General features: G+C 40.0%; 1 pseudogene; it reads left to right on the top strand.

The window, feature by feature from the left end:
* Positions 1-1777: 1777 nt before the first annotated feature.
* On the top strand, positions 1778-3309 carry LOC101045512 (keratin, type II cytoskeletal 8 pseudogene; annotated as a pseudogene).
* The last annotated feature ends 20276 nt before the right edge of the window (positions 3310-23585 follow it).

Below are 23585 nucleotides of genomic sequence, written 5' to 3'. Positions count from 1 at the left end.
TGAAATACATGTCTAAATATCTGTATTCTGCAGATTTTCATGTTTCTAAAAGACACATTTTGCACTTGGGACACCAATGCCCTTAGGAGTCAACAGTGGTGTGCAGGAATATGGGAGTGGAAGTTTGTAAACAAGGGCACCCAGAGGGTTTGTAATCAATGGTCCTTAGGAGGGCAGGGACTTGTTACTCTCTTGTCTCTGTTTCCTAATCCTGCAAAGAACGTGGCTCATGGCAAGTACTCCATCATAGTTCTTAATCAGTGGGTGACAAATTAAACAGTAATGACTTATGGGGCCAAAGTCTGGTATTCTAATCAGGCCTCCAACCTCGCTATCTTCAAGAACATGAAAATCCCTCTGAATTTCAGTAAGTGAGAGTGAGTGTGTTGCCCCAGGCTGGTCTCAAACTCCTGGGCTCAAGTGATCCCCCAGCTTTGGCCTCCCAAAGTGCTGGAATTACAGGCGTGAGCCACTGCACCTGGCCTTAGAATTCTTGAGTTTTTTTTCATAGAATAAGATTTCTGGGTTGTAATAATAAATACATCTTTTTTATAAGTATTGGTAAATGTCTATTTAAATAATAGATTGTTTTATCTAATGCTACAGTGTTTGTGATGACTTTAAGGAATCACAAAATAATATATCTCGTATAGATTAAATAGATTAATAATAATATTAAACAATATTATATTAATAATATTAATATATAGTATTAAATATTATATTATTAATATAGATATTATTAAATAATAATTACATAGATGAATAATAAATCTAATAAATAATAAACCTAAAATAATATGTTATTTTATCTAATGATATGGTTTTACGGTTTTTCTGACTCTTTTAAGGATTCTCACAGATAGTAACATATTTTCCTCCCATACTTTTCCAAGACTGTTGATAAAGATAAAAATCTATCTTGTCTAGATGGAAAAGAAATTGGATTTCCTCCACTTCCTTAAAGGTAAAAGTTTTCACCAGATATCTTAAAATGAGGAATGGAGCCTAGAGATAAAAAGCCATGGTTCGCATAAATCAAAAGAACCAAAGAGTTGAGAATGAGTTTGTAAAAAGATAATTTTTAGCATACATTATAATTGGTCCACCAAAGTACTTATCCATTATCTGCTTTTTTAAGTTATTACCAATTTTCTGGGACATAATGGATAATTCTGCTTAGGAATTTGAAAGTAAAATCTGACATCTGCATAAAGGTTTCATGTTCACCTTCATACTTCTTAGCTTCTGCTGGGCTGGTATTGCAAAAAAAAAAAAAAAAAGAAAGAACAGAAAAAGAAAAAAATGTGCTTTATGAATGTGGTTCTTAAATTGACATAATTCGTGCGACTCCTGACCAAAAATGGGCAGTTTGTTCTCTTTTGCGGGATTTGGTCCTCACTTTAATCCTCCCAGCTACTGAGTTCTTCAAGGATGAAGACATGGGGATTACCAAGCACCATAGATGAGCTATGCAGCACTTCCAAAAAGGGGCCAGAAAAGGGAAAATCTGTGTGCTTTTGCCTGCACAATTAGGAACTGCAGAAACACGCATTTCACACGTTTAATCATGGGAGGAGAAGTCCGGCAAGAAAATTCATCATCCCTCAGAGACTTGATTGTAACAGATGACGGAGCACAGGTAAGCCCACCTCTGTCTGCTCCACGTCAGGTCATCTGCCTGCCAGGAACGCTCAGCTCTCTGGCTATGAGACTGAGTTAAAGGCAGTTGCAGGGACTGGTGGGGGACTTCAAGAACAAGTATGAGGATGAGATCAAATAGCGTACCGAGATGGAGAATGAATTTGTCCTCATCTCATCAAGAAGGATGTGGATGAAGCTTACATGAACAAGGTACAGCTGGAGTCTTTCCTGGAAGGGCTGATTGTTGAGATCAACTTCCTCAGGCAGCTGTATGAAGAGGAGATGCGGGAGCTGCAGTCCAGATCTCAGACACATCTGTGGTGCTGTCCATGGACAACAGCTGCTCCCTGGACATGGACAGCACCAATGCTGAGGTCAAGGCACAGTACGAGGAGATCGCCAACCGCAGCGGGACTGAGGCAGAGAGCACGTACCAGATCAAGTATAAGAAGCTGCATTGGCAGGCTGGGTAGAAGGGGGATGACCTGCGGGGTACAAAGACAGATCTCTGAGATGAACCGGAACATCAGGCAGCTCCAGGCTGAGACTGAAGGCCTCAAGGGCCAGAGAGCTTCCCTGGAGGCTGCCATCGCAAATGCCGAGCAGTGCAGGGAGCTGGCTGTTAAGGATGCCAACGCCAAGCTGTCTGAGCTGGAAGCTGCCCTGCAGCAGGCCAAGCAGGACATAGCGTGGCAGCTGCATGAGTACCAGGAGCTGATGAACATCAAGCTGGCACTGGACATTGATGTTGCCACCTACAGGAAGCTGCTGGAGGGCGAGGAGAGCCGGCTGGAGTCCGGGATGCAGAACATGAGTATCCATACGAAGACCACCAGCGGCTATGCAGGTAGGTGGTCTGAGCTCAGCCTATGGGGGCCTCACAAGCCCCGGCTTCAGCTACGGCCTGGGCTTCAGCTTTGGTTCTGGTGTGGGCTCCAGCTCCTTCATCTGCACCAGCACCAACAAGGCCGTGGTTGTGAAGAAGACTGAGACCCACAATGAGAGGCTGGTGTCCCAGTCCGCTGACGTCTTGCCCAAGTGAACAGCTGCGGCTCCTCCCAGCCTGCCCCTCCTGAGGCTGCCCTAGATCCCCGGAGCACAGGGAACAGGAGACCCACCCGAGGCTCAGCCCTAGCCCTCAGCCAACCCGCGGAAAGTTTACTGCCTGAGGACCCCCCCCTTGCCCATGCCTCCAGCTGCAAAACAATTGAATTGCTTTTTTTTTGGTCCAAAATAAAACCTCAGCTAGCTCTGCCAAAATAAATAAATAAATAAATAAATAAATAAATAAATAAATAAATAAATAAAATAAAATGCAGTTGCCAAGCCCAAGACCAAAAGTAGGCAGGATTTTGTAAGTTTGCCTTAAGAACTTAACTTACGTGGTGCACATATAAGCACACACACATTTGTGGATTTATTTATAAGTATCTAATTAAAGAAGCTACTTGGCATATTTCCTGAGATAAGGGATGAATTAATTTTTACTGATTTAAAAGCATTTGGATATGAAGCAGCAAAAGAGTTAAACATTTTTAAGTTAGCATTTCAAACATTAGAGAGGTTTCTTTAAATAGCGACGTTTTATTTGTTTGTTTGTTTGTTTTTATAAATACCTATTCTCTGCAGCTAAGACTATAGGAAGAGTAGGGAAGAACCATAAAGGGACAAGACTGATCTTTTTTTTATCTTGGGATTGTGTCCTCCCAGTACTACAGTCCAGATGTCGGCTGGGTCCTGTCTACAGGTGCAAAGGATTCATGGAGTCCTTCTCTTTCAGCTGAGCTTCCTTGAGTTTCAAGATTCCCACACAGGAGAGCTGCTCCTTAAATTTTCTGATTTATACTGACTGGCTGGCTCTGTAGCAATTAGGAACAGACACAGAAATAACAAATGCAATTATTTTATTGGCTACATACACTTCCCTCCTATGCAGTAGAACAAATCTACCTTATTATTCCCTTCGTGTTAGATGCTTTTGCTTTTAAATATAATTTGAAACTGGGTGCGGTGGCTTGTTCCTATAATCCCAGTGCTTTAGGAGGCCAAGGCAGAAGGATTGCTTGAGGCCAGGAGTTTGAAACCAGCCTGGGAAATATAGCAAGATCTGGTCTCTATAAAAAGTTAGAAAAAATAATGAAATTAATGATATTCCAAGTCTGGCTCTTTTTTGAGCATTCTCTGTTGCTGTGAGCAGGAACTCCAACCATTCAGTTATATAAACCAGAAACACAAGGATTTTCAGAATCAATAAACAATGACACCCAGGTCCTGGTGGTAATAATAATTCCAACTGATGCAGAGATGGGACTTGTGTGAGAGGCACAGGACATTTGAGGAACGGAAAAAGAACCTTTCTCTTTCTTGGGACTACTATTGAAGGAATGGAACATGACTTTTGTCCTTCAGGTCACAGGACAACTGCAGCAGCCAGGAGTCACACATCTGAATAAAAATACAGGCTACACAGTTAAATCTGAATGTCAGATAAACAACAAACTTTTTTTTTTTAATAAGGATGCAACATGTTTCTTTTTTTGACATTCAAATGTAACTGGGTGCCCTCTATTTTGCTGAGAAACCTAAGGCAGGAGTGACCTGAAGTTCCAGGAGAAAAAAGCGAGAAAGGCAAGGTCAGGAGATTTAGAGCTCAGACCTTGACTTAAAGGAATTGTTACTGGAAAGGGCTCCAATCCAGATCCCAAGAGAGGGTTCTCAAATCTCACGCAAGAAATAACTGGGGATGAATCCACAGAGTAGAGTGAAACCAAGTTTATTAGGAAAGAAAGGAACAGACCATAGGCTGCTGGTTGGCTATTTTTATGTTATTTCTTGATCATGTGCTGCATGAGGGGTGGATTATTCATGAGTTTTCTGGGAAGGGGGTGGGGATTTCCCAGAACTGAGAGTTCCTCCCCTTTTTAGACCATATGGGGTAGCTTCCAGATGTTGCCAAGGCATTTGTTAACTGTCATGGGGCTGATGAGAGTGTCTTTTAGCAAGTAATGCATTTGAATTAGCATATAATGAACAGCAAGGGCAGCCAGAGGGCACTTTTGTCACCATCTTGGTTTTGGTGGATTTGACTGACTTCTTTACTGCATCCTGTTTTCTTAGTAGGGTCTTTATGATCTGTGTCTGGTAATACCAGTCCTGCTGACCTGTCTCATCCTGTGACTAAGAATGCCTAACTTCCTGGGAGTGCAGCCCAGCAGGTCTCAACCTCATTTTACCTAGCCCTTGTCCAAGATGGAGTCACTCTGATTTAAACGCCTCTGACAAAGCAAACCTACCCACTTTGTCTTTGCCTTCTCTCACGTAGCCTAGGATCTCCTTCATCCTGAAAGAACCCGGAAAATCCTATCCTATTTTTCAACCCGCAGCTGTGCCACTTCCACCACCTCCTCTATACCCTTGGGGTACCACAAAAATCTCTTTTAACCATGACCTGGTTCAGAAGGAGATACTTAGTAGTGCAGTGAATTCTCGGTAACACAGTCCTATCACATCAAAGGATAAGCCCCATCATATCAAAGGAAAGAGGATTGAGACAGGACTGGGGGCAGGAAAAGCCCTAGGAGTCATAGAGTTTCTAGACATAATACAAGGCACCCAGTTAAATTTGAATATCAGGTAAATATGGGGCATGTGTATACTAAAATATTATTCACTGTGTAAAAAAAAAACATTGTAAGTTCCCCAACCATCTGAACAGATATCTTCTGTTGGCCAAGGACGATCCGAAGTAAACCTGAAAAACTAGTTCACACTCTAACGGGGAAAGGAGAGTTGGATGCGTGTCATGATTCCCTCCTCCCTTTTGGAATTACTGATAGAACTGGCTCCTTACGTCTGATAAGAAATATTTACAATCTGTTCTCCGTCAATGATAAGACCTTGGCCTCCACAACTCCTTATCATAACCCAGGCATTCCTTTCTACTGATTCTAGGTCTTTAAAGAATAGCTTTCTCAACCAATTGCCAACCAGAAAATCTTTAAAACCACCTATGACCTGGAAGCCCCTGCTTCCAGTTGCCCCATCTTTTTGGATTAAGCCAATGTACATCTTGTGTTGATTGATGCCTTATGTTTCCCTAAAGTGTAAAACCTAGTTGTAGCCAGACAACCTTGGGCCATGTTCTCAGGATGTACTGAGGACTATGTATGTCACAGCCATTGGTCACTCACATTTAGCTCAGAATAAATTTCTTCAAATATTGTACAGAGTTTGACTCTTCTCATTGACAGTTGTTTCATTGACATTCAAATTTAACTGCATATCCCATATTTTTATTTGCCAAATCTGGGAATCTAGTACAAAGTAGCTCCTGTGTAATGTGATATTGGCTTTCGGTTTCTGGCATGTACAGTACATGATTGATACTGATGAGCAGGAATAACTATGTACATCTGATCATGTTTTCCTAGGACCATGCTTTTCAAACCAGGGTCCCTAACATGTCAGAGTGTTCCAGAGCACACAAAGTGACAGGATAACTATGGCTCTGAGTTTTGTTTGTATGTTTGCTTGTTTTTTGAGATAGGGTCTCTCTCTGTTACACAGGCTGGAGTGCAGTAGCACGATCTCAACTCACTGTGACCACTGCCTCCCCTGCTCAAGGGATCCTCCTGCCTCAGCCTCCCTAGTAGGTATGACCAGAAGCATGCACCACCACACCTCGCTAATTTTTTTTTTTTTTTTTTTTTTGGTAGAGATGGGGTCTCACCATGTTACCTAGGCTGCTCTCAAACTCCTGAGCTCAAGCAATCCACCCGCCTTGGCCTCTGTTTCCTGAAGTGTCAGTATTAGGAAGTGGCAAGTCATTTATAATACATCATTTTGAATGTGTCCATTTAATTGTAATTTATAATTTTAATTTTATATTGCACCCAATATTGCAATGTGATTATAATGTGGAATGATAAATTTACTTGAATTTTCAAAAATGAAGTATAAGATCTCAAGATTTCATAAGCTACTGTTGGAGCTCTAAAACCAAAACGCCAAAATATGGCATTTTGACATGCTGAACTGAAGAAGCCTCAAGGTCTCTCTGACCTCCCCCGGCCAACCCACTCTCTCTCCCATTGAAGCTGAAGTTCCTTTATCTGCCTAAAATCTAGACCCACCATGGAGAACAATGATTTTTTCTTTCCCTCCAAATTATCTAATTGTCTATTACAGAAACGAAGACCAAGATGTGGCCAGGTGTGGTGACACACCTGTAGTCCCAGTACTTTGGGAAGCCGAGGTGGGTGGATCATTTGAGGCCAGGAGTTCGAGACCACCCTGGCCAACATAGTGAAATCCCATCTCTACTAAAAACACAAAAATTAGCTGGCATGGTGGCATGCACTTGTAATCCCAGATACTCAGGAGGCTGAGGCAGGAGAATCACTTGAAGTGAGCCAAGATCATGCCATTGCACTCCAGCCTAGGTGGCAGTCTGTCTAAAAAAACAAAACAAACAAACAAACAAACAAAGGCCAAGATGTGACCATACCTGCCTTTTTCAAGAAAGACAAGTATCTCAAAGGATCATTTCCTTTCTAAAGAGAACTCTTTACAAGTTAATCTCAGTTCCTGATCCATTCTTTTTCTCTAGTAATCCCTCCATAGAATTTCTCTTCTCCCCCAGCCCCATCATCTGTTTCAACAGGATGTAAGCCCTCATTCTTTCTGTAACCTCAGGATGGTATATAAGCTTCTAGACCTAACTGGGGAGTTGGGCCTTCATTCTGAAGGCTTCTGTGTACATACATTAAATAAATTTGCAGGTCTTTTCTCCTTTTATTCAGTCTGCCTCCTGTCAGTGATTTTTCAGTGAACCTTTAGGGGCTAAGTCTCCCTATGCATCCCGAGAAACTCTGTGCTATGAGCACGGCACCTGAGAAGAACTGGTCTGCAGGTGCCCCTCAAGTGAGATGCAGTTAGAGCTGATGTGAACTGAGTCGATGTCTACATAGGCATCTTAGCACTAGGACCACTGAGGGTCCTAGCTATGAGTGTATCCACTTTCAACAGCATCCTTATCTGATAAGGAATATAAGAATGTTCTTTTCTTTAAAGAAGAGGAAATTACTTCCCAGAATTTTCAAAGTGACTCACTAAACACCTAATTAAAAACACAGGGTAGTTGTTTGTAGATGCCTCATTCTGTGCCTATAGTGTAGTAATTTTAACTTTTTAGAGCTAGAAGCACTATAAATAATTGTCTTCCTGGCCAGGCGCCATGGCTCCTGCCTGTAATCCCAGCATTTTGGAAGGCCGAGGTGGGAGGATTGCTTGAGCTCAGGAATTCAAGACCAGCCTGAGTAGCATATTAGGACATCATCTCTAATAAAAATGAAAAAGAAAATTAGCCAGGCATAGTGGCACACACCCAGTGTCCCAGCTACTCAGGAGGCTGATGTAGGAAGATCCCTTGAGCCCAGGAGTTCAAGGCTGCAGTGAGCTGTGGTTGTGCCCCTGCGCTCTAGCCTGGGGGACACAGCGAGACACAGTCTCAAAAAAAAAGGAATTGACCTTGTACCCATTAGAGGTCATTGAACATTTGTGGAAAAGGTAAACAAAAAAACAAGGTGCCACTTGCTTTAAAAAAAGATGGAGAATTCATTTATCCAAAGTAAGTCAAGCTGACTGGAAGACTCCTCAAGAGTGAGTGCTAATGTGAGCTCATTCTATAGGAAGCATGGAAATGCTATTGAATAACTCTAGTTTTATTTTTGGTAAGTCTGAATGCACAATAAAATGGTTTTGTAAAAGAACAGACAGCAGTAAAGGAAGGACAGATATAGCTATCTTACATTTTCAATAACTTTGTAAAGAACAGGATGGCATTAATTGAATTAGTGTGAAGCTGCCTCATTTTTCCCTTTCAAAGGGTTACATTCAATTTTCATGGAATTAGCATCATGAAACAAAGGAGACCAGAGCCTTCCAAAAAAAGAATATGCTTTTCAGACCTCTAATTTAAGTTTTGCTGTTTTCATTTAAGTGTATCCATCCGTAATTCGTGCCTCCTTTGTGTTTTGCATTGTGTGTTTATCCAGCTATATTTTGAGGTGCTCTAATTCCATAGTGCACTCTTGGCTGTCAGCAGAAGGCTTTGAGGCAGGTATGGGCACGGAATTTGTGAGGGCTTCCTCTGGCAAGACTTTCTCAAGAGCACTTTCTTTGTCTTAATGCACATTACAATCTTGGAAAAGAGCATGGTGTCCTATGCAGGACCGTGCCCAGTGTCAACTCAAAATAGAATCCTAATCCCCCACCGGCTGAATGAACCTTGTCTTGGCCAAGAGGATCCCAGAGAAACCTGAAAAACTGAGTTCCTGGCCATGATGTGATGGGGGATCAGACACACCTTATATCCTCTCCCTTTTGGGGTTTAGGCACAAGTGACCAGCTTTCATGTCAAAATACAGATAATCAGACTGACAAAACAGACTCTTTGTGGCAATAGGATACCAAGTTATCAACAGGACCTAAAACTGAGCTAGGCAAAGGTTAAGTCCACCCCTACAGGTCATCGTGAATCTTGCTACACAGCATCCTTATCTTAACAGAAAACATTCCTTTCTGCTCCAGTCCAAGTTTTAGGCAGAGCCTTACTCCTCTACCCAATTGCAAATTAAAGCATCTCTGAATTCACCTATAAATGTATAAGCTCCCATTTCAAGATATCCCACCTTTATGGACTAAACCAATTTATACCTCTTCCCATGTATCGATTTATGTCTTTGCCTGTAACTTCTGCCTCCTGCCTCCTTAAAATGTATAAAACCAAACTATAATCCGACTCCCTCAGGACCGCTAGCTCAAGGCTTCTTGAGTTTGTGTTTTTCCTGGGCTGTGGTCAGTGCTCTTGGCTCAGAGTATACTTCTTCCTCTTTTTTTTTTTTTAAGGTATTCAAATGTCAACTTTATTGTTTCTATATTAACACCTTTTTGTACTGAAAACTGTAAAAATAGCATAAACTTTGCTCTTATTGCAACCCAAATTTTTGAAAGCCAGAAAATCTAATTATTATGCTCTAACCAAACTAGCTACTGCTTTCTTTATCTCAGAGTAGACTTCTTTAAAATATTTTCCAGAGTTTGGTTTTTCCACTGACACCGGGGACCTTGAAGCATAAGGATCCACTAATGTTCCTGGTGCCCATTCCTTTTGCTTAGAGAGCAAACTCTGTCACTGCAGATACAGTTCTCAGCATCTGCTTAATCCTGAGATATCTGGCTGAATGGGGCACAGAGAGAGAGAGACCTGTTGCTTAAACAGGCTTTGAAGAGGCGAGACACCAATGCAGAATCATTGGATTTAATAATCTGGCCTATGAAAGATCAAAACATGAGAGAAAGAGAGAAGTCCAAAAGAGAGGGGAGAAAGGCAAGAAAACTGAACCACCTGACTACCTGCATATTTACGATCAAGTGTTTTGTTCACATTGTTTAGATACTGAATTGACTGATTCAATATTTTCTTATTGAAAAGGATAACTTTTAATCATCTGATCACAGGCAGACAATTTTCAGTTACATCAAAAGGAGAAAATTAGAGTGTAAAAGAGTTTTTCTCTTAAATTGTGTTTATTTACTTTTAGTTCTTTTTTTTTTTTTTTTTTGAGACAGATGCCCACTTTGTCATCCAGGCTGGAGTGCAGTGACACAATCTTGGCTCACTGTAACCTCCTCAGTTCAAGCTTGAACCTCCCAGGTTCAAGCCATTCTCCCACCTCAGCCTCCTGAATAGCTGGGACCACAAGCATGCACCACTACACCTGGCTAATTTTTGTATTTTTAGTAGAGGCAAGATTTTGCCGTGTTGGCCTGTCTGCTCTTGAACTCCTGACCTCAAGTGATCTGCCTGCCTTGACCTCCCAAAGTGCTGGGGTTACAGGCATGAGTCACCATGCCTGGCCTTAAATTGTATTTATTTTAAGGTATGATGTATACCTTAATTTTCCTTGGGCATCACAATGTTTACCAGCTGGTCTCATGACATAACAGCAGCTTGTCTTCCTAGAAGCATTCTGGCATCTGAGATGTGCATAGCCAAATCCCAATAATTGGGCCAAATGAGTATAATACCCAAATGCTTAGAAAGAATACCACATATATTCAGGCACATTGGATAGCTGTACTCCATATTTAAAGAATGCATTTTTTGAAGAAATGCAAATACAGATTGAATATCCCTCATCCCCAAATCCAAAATTTGAGATGCTCCAAAACTTTTTGAAGGACAAATTGACACCATAAGTGGAAAACTCCACACCTGACATCCTGAGAAGAGTCATAGTTAAAACAAAGCCACTCAACATTTGGTGTATACAACGTTCCCAAGGGAAAAATGAAATTACCTTCAGGCTCTGCATATAAGGTATCTGTGAAATGTAAATGAATTTTATGTTTACACTCAAGGTCCCATCCCCAAGATATCTCATTATATGTATGCAAATATTACAAAATCCATAATCTGAAACACTTCCAGTCCCAAGTATTTCAGGTAAAAGATACTCAACCTGTAGCTCTAAAACACCAATAATGCAAACAGCCCTCTTTCAACCCTTGTTCTATTTCTCATTAGCTGCTACCCTCAATTCTCCCAGCTATTTCCTTTGGTACTCAACAAACAGTTATAAAGCAACTCCTTGTCATGAGAGATACAATAGTGAACAAAACAAGTAAAAATGTATGTCATTCTGGGGTTCACTGTCTCAGGTGGGAGATAGGTAACAGATGTAATGAATACATAGAATATATAGCATGTTAGAGGGTACTAAGAAGGACATATCAACAGAGGAGGGAGTATGGAGTGTCAGGGCTGGGGTTGACATTTTACACAAGGTGTCTGGGAAGGGTTCCCTTAGATGGTGGCTTTCACAGGATTATGAAGGAAGGGAAGGCATGATTCTGGTGGATGTTATCAGGAGAGCATCTCAGCCAGCAGCAAGAGAAGGTGGCAAGACTCCATGGACATGGGATGAGTTTGAGGCTGACAAGGGAGAAAGAGTGGCTGAACCACAAAGGGGAGTATGTGGGTGGCAAAGTATGTGTCGCAGGTTCATGAGGGACCAGATGGTGCATGGCCTTGAGAGTCACAGACAAGCGTTTGGCTTTTACCTTGAGAAGAAGTGGAACCACTAGAAGGTGTAAGCTGAGATGGTTCACGATGTGTCTTTAACATTTTAGCAAGCTGACGAGATGAGAAGAGGCCGTTGATGGCAAGAGTAGAAGCAAGGAGACCACTCAGGAGACGCTTGCAATAATTCAGGCAAGACAGGCTGGTGGCCAAGACCAGTACAATGTCTGGGGGTTGGCGAGAAGTCATTTGATTCTGGATACATCTTGATGGATTTACCAAGAGGCTGGATGAGGACTAAAGGAGAAAGCACTGACTCAAGGATCACAAGCAGATTTGTGCCTGGGCAACTGGAAAAAAACAAATGGAAAAGGCACTAGCAGAAGACTGCAGCAGTTGCTGGTTTGGGAATGAGACCAAGACACATTTGGGAATGTGTCTTCAACTTGACAGTCAGATATCCATGTGTAGAGGTCCCATAGGAATTGGTTGTATGTTTCTGGACTTCATGAGAGGTGTCTGTCTGGAGTCGTCAGTATATAGACAGTATTTAAAACCATGAGGCTGAATAAGACACTTAGCAGGTAAGTGTAGGTAGAAAGACAAGAGGCATGAGAACTGAGCACATGACATCCTGTTAAGAGGGAGAGGAGTAAACAGACAGAGAAAGGCCATTCAGAAATGCTGGAGGAGGCCGGGTGCAGTGGCTCAAGCCTGTAATCCCAGCACTTTGGGAGGCCGAGGCGGGTGGATCACGAGGTCAAGAGATCGAGACCATCCTGGTCAACATGGTGAAACCCCGTCTCTACTAAAAATACTAAAAAAAATTAGCTGGGCATGGTGGCGTGTGCCTGTAATCCCAGCTACTCAGGAGGTTGAGGCAGGAGAATTGCCTGAACCCAGGAGGCGGAGGTTGCGGTGAGCCGAGATTGTGCCATTGCACTCCAGCCTGGGCAACAAGAACGAAACTCCGTCTCAAAAAAAAAAAAAAAAAGAAAAAAAAAAGAAATGCTGGAGGAAAATCAGGAGAGAGAAAAGAAAAGACGTCAAGGAGGAAAAGCAGTCCACTGTATTAAATGCTCTTGATAGGTCAAATTAGGTGAGGAGTGAGAAATAACCATTGGATTTAGCAATATGGAGGTCACTGGGGACTTAGACAACTATGGTGGTGGGGAAGTGATCGGGGTTAATTCCAGACAAATGGTAGAAAAGAAAGTGGCAACACAATTGTAGGTAATTATTTCAAGGAGATTTGTGGCAAGAAAAGAAGCATGTGATGGTAGCTGGAGAATGAAGCAAGCTCAAGAGATGGTTCTGTATTTATTTTGCTTAAGATGAAAGAAATAATAGCATAGTTGTTTGCTATTTAGAATGGATTGAGTAGAGAAAGAGAGAGAAGCTAATATTTCTAGAGGCAGAGGTGACATTGCCAGAGCATGAAACCAAGTGAGCTGGGAGAAGTGGTGAGTATCTGTGGGCATTCTTTTCTGAATCTTTCCACTTCTTTCTGTGAAGTCGGAGCAGAAGTCAACATTGTAAGCTGTGAGTGAGGATGGGAATGGAGATGTTGAAAATTAAGGAGTAAGAAAGAGTCATTAAGGAAAGTGGGAAAACATAAGGTCTAGATAAATTTAATATCTTACCAGCTGGCATTAAAAACTTACTTGGGAGTAGTGATTCAAATTAAAAATGAAACCATTTGGCATGATCTTGTTTGTCTATTTGTTTGTTTGTTTGCTTGTTTGTTTTTAAAATATTTATTTTTTAGTCTTTAAAATTTTTGTGGGTATATAGTGAGTGCATGTATGTTGTCCATGAGATGTTTTGATACAGGCATGCAATATGAAATAAGCACATCATGGAGAATGGGGTGTTCATCCACTCAAGCATTTATCTTCTGAGTTACAAACAATCCAATTACACTCTCTAAGTTGTTTTAAAATGTACAATTCAGTTATTATTGATTATAGTTACCCTACTATGCTGTCACATAGTAGGTCTTATTTATTTTTTCTACTTTTTTGGTACCTATTAACCATCCCCACCTGCCTCCCAGTGTCCCTCTACCTTTCCCAGCTTCTGGTATCTATCCTTCTATTCTGTATGTCCATGAGTTCAATTGTTTTGACTCTTAGATCCACAAGTCAGTGAGAAGGTGTGATGTTTGTCCTTCTGTGCCTGGCTTCTTGTTTTTTTTTCCAAGCATATTCATCTTAGCCAGTTCAAACATGGAGTAGGTGAACGGTACAATTTAAGTGTTTGGTTTGACAGATGAACCCAGGGAAGTATGGAATAGGAAAAGGAATTGAGGGCATATGTCAGGGACCCCAAAATGAAGTAAAAGAAGGAAGAAAAAGAGTTTAGGAGCCATGAGAAACAATGGAATGTGATAGGGTCAATGGATGATGGATTCTCTTTGGGTAAATTATATGTTAACTTTGGGGTAGTAGGCAGAGAGGGTAGGAAAATTAGGAGGGAGTTATCTAGGATGGGATATTTAAACTGACTCTATGAAGAAGAGAAGAAATTGATAATTTCTTCATAGAAAAGAAATTATAGATAATAATAGGGTATTATGGCTATGAGAGAGAGTGGCCAAGATGTGTGTAGGACAAGACCGTGAAGGTACAGAGGTTGCAGAACTGAGACATCATTAAGTCATTAACAAGTCATCTAATGATACACACATTAGAGTTAAGAGGGCCATAGTTTTTAAGGAGTGATAGTGAATTGGAATAACAGGGAATTGTTGGGTGTCAAAAGACATCAACAACAATCACAGCTGTGAGTGGTATTTTCCTTCTTGTTTTTTTGAGACAGGGTCCTACTCTGTTGCCTAGGCTGGAGTGCAGTGACACGATCATGGCTCACTGCAGCTTCAACCTCCAACATCTCAAGCGACCCTCCTGCCTCAGTCTCCTGAGTATCTGGGACCAGAGGTTTGTGACACCATGCCTGGCTAATTTATTGATTTTTTTTTGTAGAAATAGGATCTCACCATGTTGTCCAGGCTGATCTTGAACTCTTGAGTTCAAGTGATCCTCCCACATCAGCCTCCCAAAGTGCTGAGATTACAGGTGTGAGCCACAGTGCCCAGCCAAAATGGTATTTTCTGATGACCCGCAATTCACGCCAAGACTCATTCAGAAAATGAGAGAGATATGCTACTGGGGAACAAGGAGGACACTCACCCCACTCTCAGGCCCAGTGGTGCATAGGGTATGTAAGAAAACCATCACCACTTAGGGGGCTGCAGGGAAAGCTGTGTCATAAGGGTAGAGCTGGTTTCAAATAGAGGAGGAATTTTAGAGGAATTGTGAACCCTGAAAATTTGAGACAGGTCTTAGTTAATTTAGAAAGTTTATTTTGTCAAGGTTGAGGATATGTGTCCTTGACACAGTCTCAGGAAGTTCTGACGACGTGTTCCTATGGTGGTTGGGGCACAGCTTGGTCTTTTACATTTTAAGGAGACATGAGACATCAATCAATACATATAAGAAGTACACTGGTTTTGTCCAGAAAGGCAGGGACAACTTGAAGCAGGGAGGGGGCTTCCAAGGCACGATAGGTGAGAGACAAATGATTGCATTCCTTTGAGTTTCTGATTAGCCTTTCCAAAAGAGGCAATCAAAATATGCATCTATCTCAGTGAGCAGAGGGATGACTTTGAACAGAATGGGAGGCAGATTTGCCCTGAGCAGTTCCCAGCTTGAATGTTCCTTTAGCTAAGTGATTTTGAGGGCCCAAGATAATTTTCCTTCCACAGAATGAACAGAAGAGTTGAGGACAAAGATATTTTGCATGTGATGAACCTAAAATTCAGAAAGCTCAGACCAAGGGTATCAAGAGATGAAGAGTGAGAGATGAGGATCAGAAACGCAGTGTACAATGGAGACTAGACCTAGGGGATGACCAACGACCAAGGCCTCTGGACTTTTCAGAATGACTCGCAGAAGCAGAGATAAGGGATATGGTAATATTTGAGCTGAAGGTTCCAAAGCGGAGACTGCTCGAAAGGGTGCGATTATTGATAGCAAGGGAGTGCGGTCTTTTCTTTCCAGGAAATGGCAACTTCTAAAGCCCTTTGCCCCATTGATTCTAGGAGAGGTAAACCTAGCCCTGAGCAGTCTCCTCAGCCATGGCCATGGTGGTCTGCAGGACGGGGGATCATACTCTCAGCTCTCTCTGAGATTCATCTTGATACATCTAAATCACATGCATAACCTGTTTCCTGTTTCATCCAATGCAAGCATGATCCATTGGTTTCCAGACATTTTATTTTATTTTATTTTATTTTATTTTATTTTTTGCGATGGAGTCTTGCTCTGTCACCCAGGTGGAGTGCAATGGTGACATTTTGGTTCACTGCAAACTCTACCTCCCAGATTCAACCGATTCCCTTGCCTCAGCCTCCCGAGTAGCTGGGATTACAGGCTAGTGCCACCATGCGCAGCTAACTTTTGTACTTTCAGTAGAGACGGGATTTCACCATGTTGGCCCAGCTGGTCCAGACATTCAAACACCCGGCATCCCCTCAGTACAATCACACCTTTGGCCACCTACTTTCTGAAGGTAGGGTTGGAGAGGAAACCTACGGATCTCTGTGCTTTTTAATGGATTCTCAAGTTGTTCTGCTGTTTTCAGCCTGTGTCTCACCCTTAGCCTTTTGCAGCTTTGAACCTCAAAGTCCAGAAGCTTTTCAGGGTTGACAGGATAAAATGACTTCTTTCCCTTCTGTGCTCCACTTGGCAAGCACTTAGAGTTTCGAATTATGAGGCCAAATAACAGTCCTCCAGGGCTTTTCATCTCTTGAATACCTGTTGAAATATTCACTGTGGGTTTTTCTTGGTGTATTTATTTATGTTTTTATTAAATCATTGTTATTCTAGTTCAATTCTGAGAAGATGAAAAAATGAATACTGATTGTCAGCCCACCCTATTTAAGCCTAGCCATATATTTGCATTTGAAAAAAGAGATGAGTGGACTGTATATGATAAATATTTCAAACTCTGTGAAGATTGTACTTGGGAGAAGGTCTGAATTCCATAGAAGTTTTCAGTTCTATGGAATTAACATATCTAAAGCAAAAAAGAGGAACCTCTATTTTTATGAGCCTCCTCTTTTAGATTTTCACATGAAGGTAGATCAAACAGGTGGCAACCCAACAGAATTTAGTAGACGTATAATTTTGTTTCTGAATTTGAATGATAAATGTATTCTTGCATGAAGATTTTATTTTATATTGTACAATTGACTGAATATTTCTGCCACCCCCCAAATTTATATGTTGTAATCCTGATCCTCAAAGTGGGGCCTTTGGGAGGTGATTAAGTCACAAAGGCAGAGCCCTCATGAATGACATTTATACCTTTATGAAAGACACCTCAAAGAGATCCCACTTCCACTATGTGAGGTTACAGTGAAAACATGGCTGTCTGTGAACCAGGAAGCAGACCTCACTAGACACTGAATCTGCCAGCACATTGATCTTGGACTTCCTAGCCTCCAAAACTGTGAGCAATAAAGTTCAGTGGTGGGTACCCAGTCACCCTGTCTGTCGTTTCTTTTTATAGGAACCAGAACAGACATTAGCAGGATAAGCCTATAGCAGAAGGAGATTTGTGAAGGCCATGATGGTATAAATTATGTATTTTTTTTGTATTTCAGAGAAAAGCTCACGACAGATGATTTTCACTTGCATGTTGCAGAGAGGATCAGCTTACATATATTAGGGGTTCAGTGAATGCCCATGGAACTGAAGGACATTGAATTTGTTTCCCTGAGACTGGTTTACAAATGCTGATGTCATTTGAGGCTTAATGACTTCCTTTTAAAAATAAAGGATCATAATATTTCTAATACTTATATTTTAGATGTTGAAATTTCCCCCACTGAATATGTATTTGTTGACTGCCTATATCCAAAGAGCTGTGTGAGGAAGTGTGGAAAATCAAAGAAGAGTCAAGAGCAGATTAATAAGATCTGGTATCTCAGGCATCATACATAATTAATGTGTCCCTTTTAGGTGTATTAAAAAGCAGGAAATGTTACGGAGGCAAGGTTTAGATTTAATGTTGGTTAGAGGTGAGATGGTACATGTCTTCGCTGAAGAGTTGTGATTTTTCTTTTAGCAATCATTCATTATGAACGCATGCATGTGTTGACTCAAAGGAGGTAGGACTCTGGTTGGTGTTTCTTTGTTTGCCCCATGACGTCCAAACTACCCATCACCACATTATCTCTTTATGTTCTCAACGGCCTTTCTTTGTTTGGTGCTATTTGGCCTTTCTTTGGTGCAATTTCAGCAATGCATTAGAGTGGTCACACAGCAAGCGGCTCAGGTGACTTTCTATAATTGCAAAGTAACCCCATTGGAGAGTCCTTTAGAGGAAGGTCATTAAGTGCTATCTTGTAATAATTCACATTTAACCACTCATTTAAATGATAATTACAAAGGCATTATGCATTACATCTGAAATAACAATGCATTAGCTTTGAATTAATAAGAATTATAACTCATAAATCCACAAAGCTTGTTTCATCATGTGTCAGCCCTATTTTATATTTAGATAATTTTTTCAACAATTTCTCTTGTTCTCTGACTTGACATCTTCAACTTGCTTATTTAACCACAAGATGTATGAAGTTTTATATTTAAAATCAAAGTCAAAATACAAGAATAAAAAGTTTAGTTTCGTTTGCCTCCTGCAAACAAACTTTTAAAGTATTTTTTTAGTGTTGTTTTTAAATTTTGAGATAGGGTTTTCCTCTATTGCCTAGGTTGGAGTACAGTGGTGCCATCATGGCTTGCTTTACGCTCGACTTCCTGGGTTCAAGCAATCCTCCTGCCTCAGCCTCCAAAGTAGCTCGGACTGCAGACATGCACCATGATGCCTGGCTAATTTTTAAAATTTTTTTATAGGAATGAGTTTCACTATGTTGCCCAGGCTGCTCTCAAACTCATAGCCTTGAGCCATCCTCCTGCCTTGGCTTCCCAAAGTGCTGGGATTATAGATATGAGCCACTGTACCTAGTGGAACTCTTAATGTATTTTTAAGGCAAGTTTTCCATAAACATCAAAACAATGAAATGTCACATTTCCTTTCTGACGTACCCTGGATACTGCTTTTCCCCCCTGTATAGATACAGATATCAAATACAAAAATACCTGCGGAGATATGGAAACAATAATTTTATTAACTGAAACCTTGTTCTTAGGAAATGCTTTTCAGTTCACATTGGAAGAGAATAGATATCATTAATGATAACCATTAACTGGAACCCACAAGTTACAGTTTGTTCAACGTTGACAAGCTTCTAGGAATGAAATGCATCAAAATCAAGTCAAAATACTAGTTGAATTAGTGGAAAGGTTTATGGATTTTCAGGGTTAGTTTAGTCACCCCAAAATGGCATCAATAATGCAAGCTTCATCTTATCTTGCTGCTCTGTCACTTTTACCATTTGGCTATTGACCTTATGGTTCTGTGATAGCTGCTGCACTTCCAGGCATCACATCCGTATTCAAAGGAAGAAGAAAAGGGCAAAGGAGTAAAGATGAGGGAAAGATGCTGAGTCTGATTCTCTTAGTAAACGTAATAAGCTAGAGAATCAACCCATTAATTTTTATTTGCTCATTTATTACATTTTATTCGGTAGATTGGGTCTGATGACTACTCATAATTGCCAAAAAATATCTGGTGACATGAGAAAAGAAAGGAAGGAAAAGGGTATAATGAATGGTGTGGGGAGGCAGGACACCTGCTATACACCATAGTGTATAGCATGATCAGCACAACTTACACAGTCATGACATGGACTGTTTGATAGGCAAGACTTGAGTCCTGCCGAAGTTACCAATTCCCCAGGAAAAGCGTGCGTGCGTGTGTGTGTGTGTGTGTGTGTGTGTGTGTTTGTGTCTAGAAAAAGCATGAGTTGGTGGGTGACTGGGTGGAGATGCATGTACATGAAGGAGATAACAGTACATGTGTATGCGTGTGGGAAAGCTTGTTAAAAACAATAACCAGTTTGGTGACTTGGAGGAATTATAGACATGAGAAATGTAACAGAACAGTGCTTTGGTTTCAAGTTAAAATGGATTAAAACCCTACGCTAACAGCCACTTACTGGATGGCTTTGGCTGAGCTACTTAAAGTTTCTGTGCTATGGTTTCCTTCTCTATATGATGACAATCATATTTGCTGCCCCAGAGATTCCTTGTTCTGATATTAATATTCTAATATTAGTTTATACCACTAATAAGATCACATATTATAATACCTAGGGCAGTCATCATTTAACAAATGCTATTGTGGACAAAGTAACAGAATCTGAAGTATCCATATTAGAAGATTTTAGATGCTTTGTATTTAAATGGATAAATTGAAATCATCAGACACTTTAGAATGTTCTTTAGTTTTTAGGTAGGGTTAACAAAACATCTAAGAAATGGACTCCACTTTCAAGACCTTGACATCTATTTAGTAGGCAAGACTGACACATGGAAAACTGGTGGGACACGATATATAATCACGGGTCCATATCCAAGGTCCACATGACTGTCTTTGCTTATAACAAGAAAGAAGCACTTTCTCTCTTTTTGTCATCCTTTAAGTTTTTCTCCTTCTCTCCATCTCTTTGTTTCTTTTTCTCTCCTTTCTCCAAGGTAGTGTAAGTGAGACCAGAGATACTGATGATCCCTCTAAGCAGGAGTATGTGTGGGGACAAGGGGATGGACATTTGTGAATTCATAAATTTGTTCAAAATATTTTATGCCTAAGGAGAAATCCATACACTTTTCTTGAAAACATGGGAAAACTGAAGGCAAAATAGCAATGAAGATATATAATTACTCTGTTTATATAATGACTGAAAGCAAAGTATTTGTGAGTGGAACACAGAAAGCCAGTTTTTAGAAAAACATATATGGGAAAATGAGTAGCTATTCAAAGCAGCCCTTCAAAAAGAACTATTTGGAAATGGCAATGTAGAGATATAAAGGTTAATTCTCTATGTTCACTGAAAATAGAGTCTCAATATAGTTAAGAGGGGTTTCTTTGAATGACATATTTTTAAAAAATTTAATACTGGGAGCTTATGTGGCTATACGTGGAAATTGAACACCAACATGCCTTATGGAATCATGTTCCCTGTGCTTAGTAGTATGTTTACAATTTTTGACTATATCATTACTTTCAGATTAGAATAAGACAAAAAAAAAAAAGATTCCTGGTAGATTGTTAACAAATAGTAGAGGGTGGTTCACTTTATACTGACGCAAGAGCACAAAGTAAAGAATCAGGCTCTATTTCATTTAGTACGTTACCACTGTGAATTCTTTGAGTACCATAATAATGTGAGCATGGGATGTGCTTGTGTTTAGTCTTACAAAAATCAGTAATTCTCGAGGAAATGGAAAGGAAATATTGTAGGAGACACATAAACAAATAGTTTGCCTAGAAGCTTTTCTGAGCACGCTCCAGGTCCAGTGTGCCTGTTTATAGATGGCCACCATTGTTCCTGCAAGGCCATTGCATGCAATTTGAATAAATTCGAGGACACACCCAAACTGACTTTTTAACATACTAGAAACAAGATGTGCATGATGCTCTACAAGGCTCTTTAGAGACACCATGGGGAGTCCTTGTCAAAATACCGAGTTATTCAGCAGACTGCATCCGGAAAAGGAAATGAAACATTTCCCAGAGTGAATCTATTTCATCCTTGTCAAAGGTTCTATCTAGGTCCAGGATTCTGTATGCAGACAAGGGAAATTAATCACCAAAGCAGATGCAAGAAAACAACATGTCCATCTTCCTGTTTAACTTACTTTAGCTTGTTGGCCCTTTCTTCTCTGTTCTATGTCTATGTAACTGTGATTTTTCCTATATTTAAAACTATGCCAGTGGTGGGGGTACGGGGTGCTGATCTTGAGAAATGTTTTAAAACTCTTCATTTGTATAATATTTCTATACAAATTGGAAACCAGGGGAGGAAATAAAACTAGTACCACTGGGAAGGTTTGCAGTCTCCCATGTGAGAGAATTTGGAATAAGGGGTGGCCATGTCTATTTGAAGTATTTTTTTATTTGAAGTTAGAGTGATGTGCTGCACATTGGGAATCTAAAAGTTGAAATAATTTTGTGATAGATTAGGTGAATAGAGGTATTTTATGTATTTTTAGACAAATATTTTCAATAAAGTTTTTGATGGAAGATTGGGGTGGGTAGGATGGAAAACAATGCTCTTTTGAAAGTTAGAAAAGTCCTATCTTTTGTACAAGAGATTTTAAGGATAACTGTTTCACTAATCTTTATATACTTGCAAAAAGATTATTATTACCATGCCCAGATTATGGTGACATTAGGACTTAGACTTTCTCTCCAAAAAACATTCTTCAACGTTTAGTGGAGAGGGATAATATGGGGAGAAATGCCAGATATAGGTGTTGGGGAGGAAGGCAGCAAGCCACATTGCCATGTATGTACCTATGCAGCAATCCTGCATGTTCTTCACAGGTACCCCAAAACCTAATATATATATATCTATATATATATATATATCTCCAAAATATAATATATTAAACGCATGTTATCTAATACAGATGTCAATTTCTTCAATTCAAAGTAGCACACACAGTTATTCCAGGAGTAAAAGGAGAGAGCCACTAATAATCTAAGCAAAATGTAAATATATTGATCACTTTGACTCAGTGATTTCATTTCTAGAAATTCCACTCTAAGAAATTATTCATGGTTTGTCTAAAAAATATAGGCCCTAGGATTTATAAGTGAATAAGTATCACTTATAAAAATGAAGGATGAGAAACAATTTATATGCCCAACCATAGTGGATTGACAAAATTGATTCTAATATATTCATGTAATAAATTATGATATAGAAATGATATATTGACTTGGAAAACTGCTTATGATATTCAGAGGGAAAAGTAGTATTTGAAACATATTTTGTAAAGTGTATTTGCAAACGTAGGCAGAGAAAATGATTTGGAATGATTTATATAAAACTGTGGACAGTAACTATTTCTGGGTGAGGGTTATTAAGAGCCTGTTAGGTTGGTTTTTTTCCCCCTTTGGGATTATTTTTATTTTCTAATTTCTCTAAAATGAAAATGTGTGGTATTTTAGTAAGAAGCTTCCAGACAAAATAGTTTGCTCTTCCTTCAGGGTCTTCCTTAGCTCAAAACACTTGGGAATAGTAACATGAAATAATAAAGAGAAAATGAACAGGACAAAACTACCTCACATACAAGATCAACATCCTGGCTGACCAGGAAGTGTGAGCAACTCAAGCTGGACTTGCTAATATGCTAAAGATGGTAATTCTAAAGGAGAAATACACACTCAAAGAGAAAATGTGAGATGCGTTAAATAGCTAGGAAGAGAGAAAATATAAGTCTCTTGGCAAATTTAATTAACTAGCTGTTAAGGAAGAAGGAAAACACTGAATGAAAAGGTGTGACTAAATTCTAGTTAACATTAAGAGAGATTGGGCAGGATGCACAGTGGTATGATAAAATCACACCAAGATATTTTTCTTATATGCAAGGAAGATGCTAATAGTAAAAAATGAACAGGTGTATTAAATCTGTAGCTTCTGAATCAATGAAGAAAACCTTAAACATACTGTATAAAGCAATCAACCCAACAGAAATCAGGAAAGCAGAAAAATAAAACCAGAAAAAGGCATAAGAGAAAATGAATACAAATATACCTATTTTTAAAAACAAAGACAGACCATTACTTAACATTAAAAAAAATCCAGGAAAATCTAAAACAATTAAGAAGTTCTGTTCTAGAGGCCGGGCACGGTGGCTCAAGCCTGTAATCCCAGCAC

The sequence above is a fragment of the Saimiri boliviensis genome, chromosome X, assembly GCF_048565385.1.
Source record: "Saimiri boliviensis isolate mSaiBol1 chromosome X, mSaiBol1.pri, whole genome shotgun sequence".
Lineage (NCBI taxonomy): Eukaryota > Metazoa > Chordata > Mammalia > Primates > Cebidae > Saimiri > Saimiri boliviensis.
The sequence above is the reverse complement of the archived record's forward strand: the minus strand, read 5'-3'. Positions and strand labels throughout refer to the sequence as shown.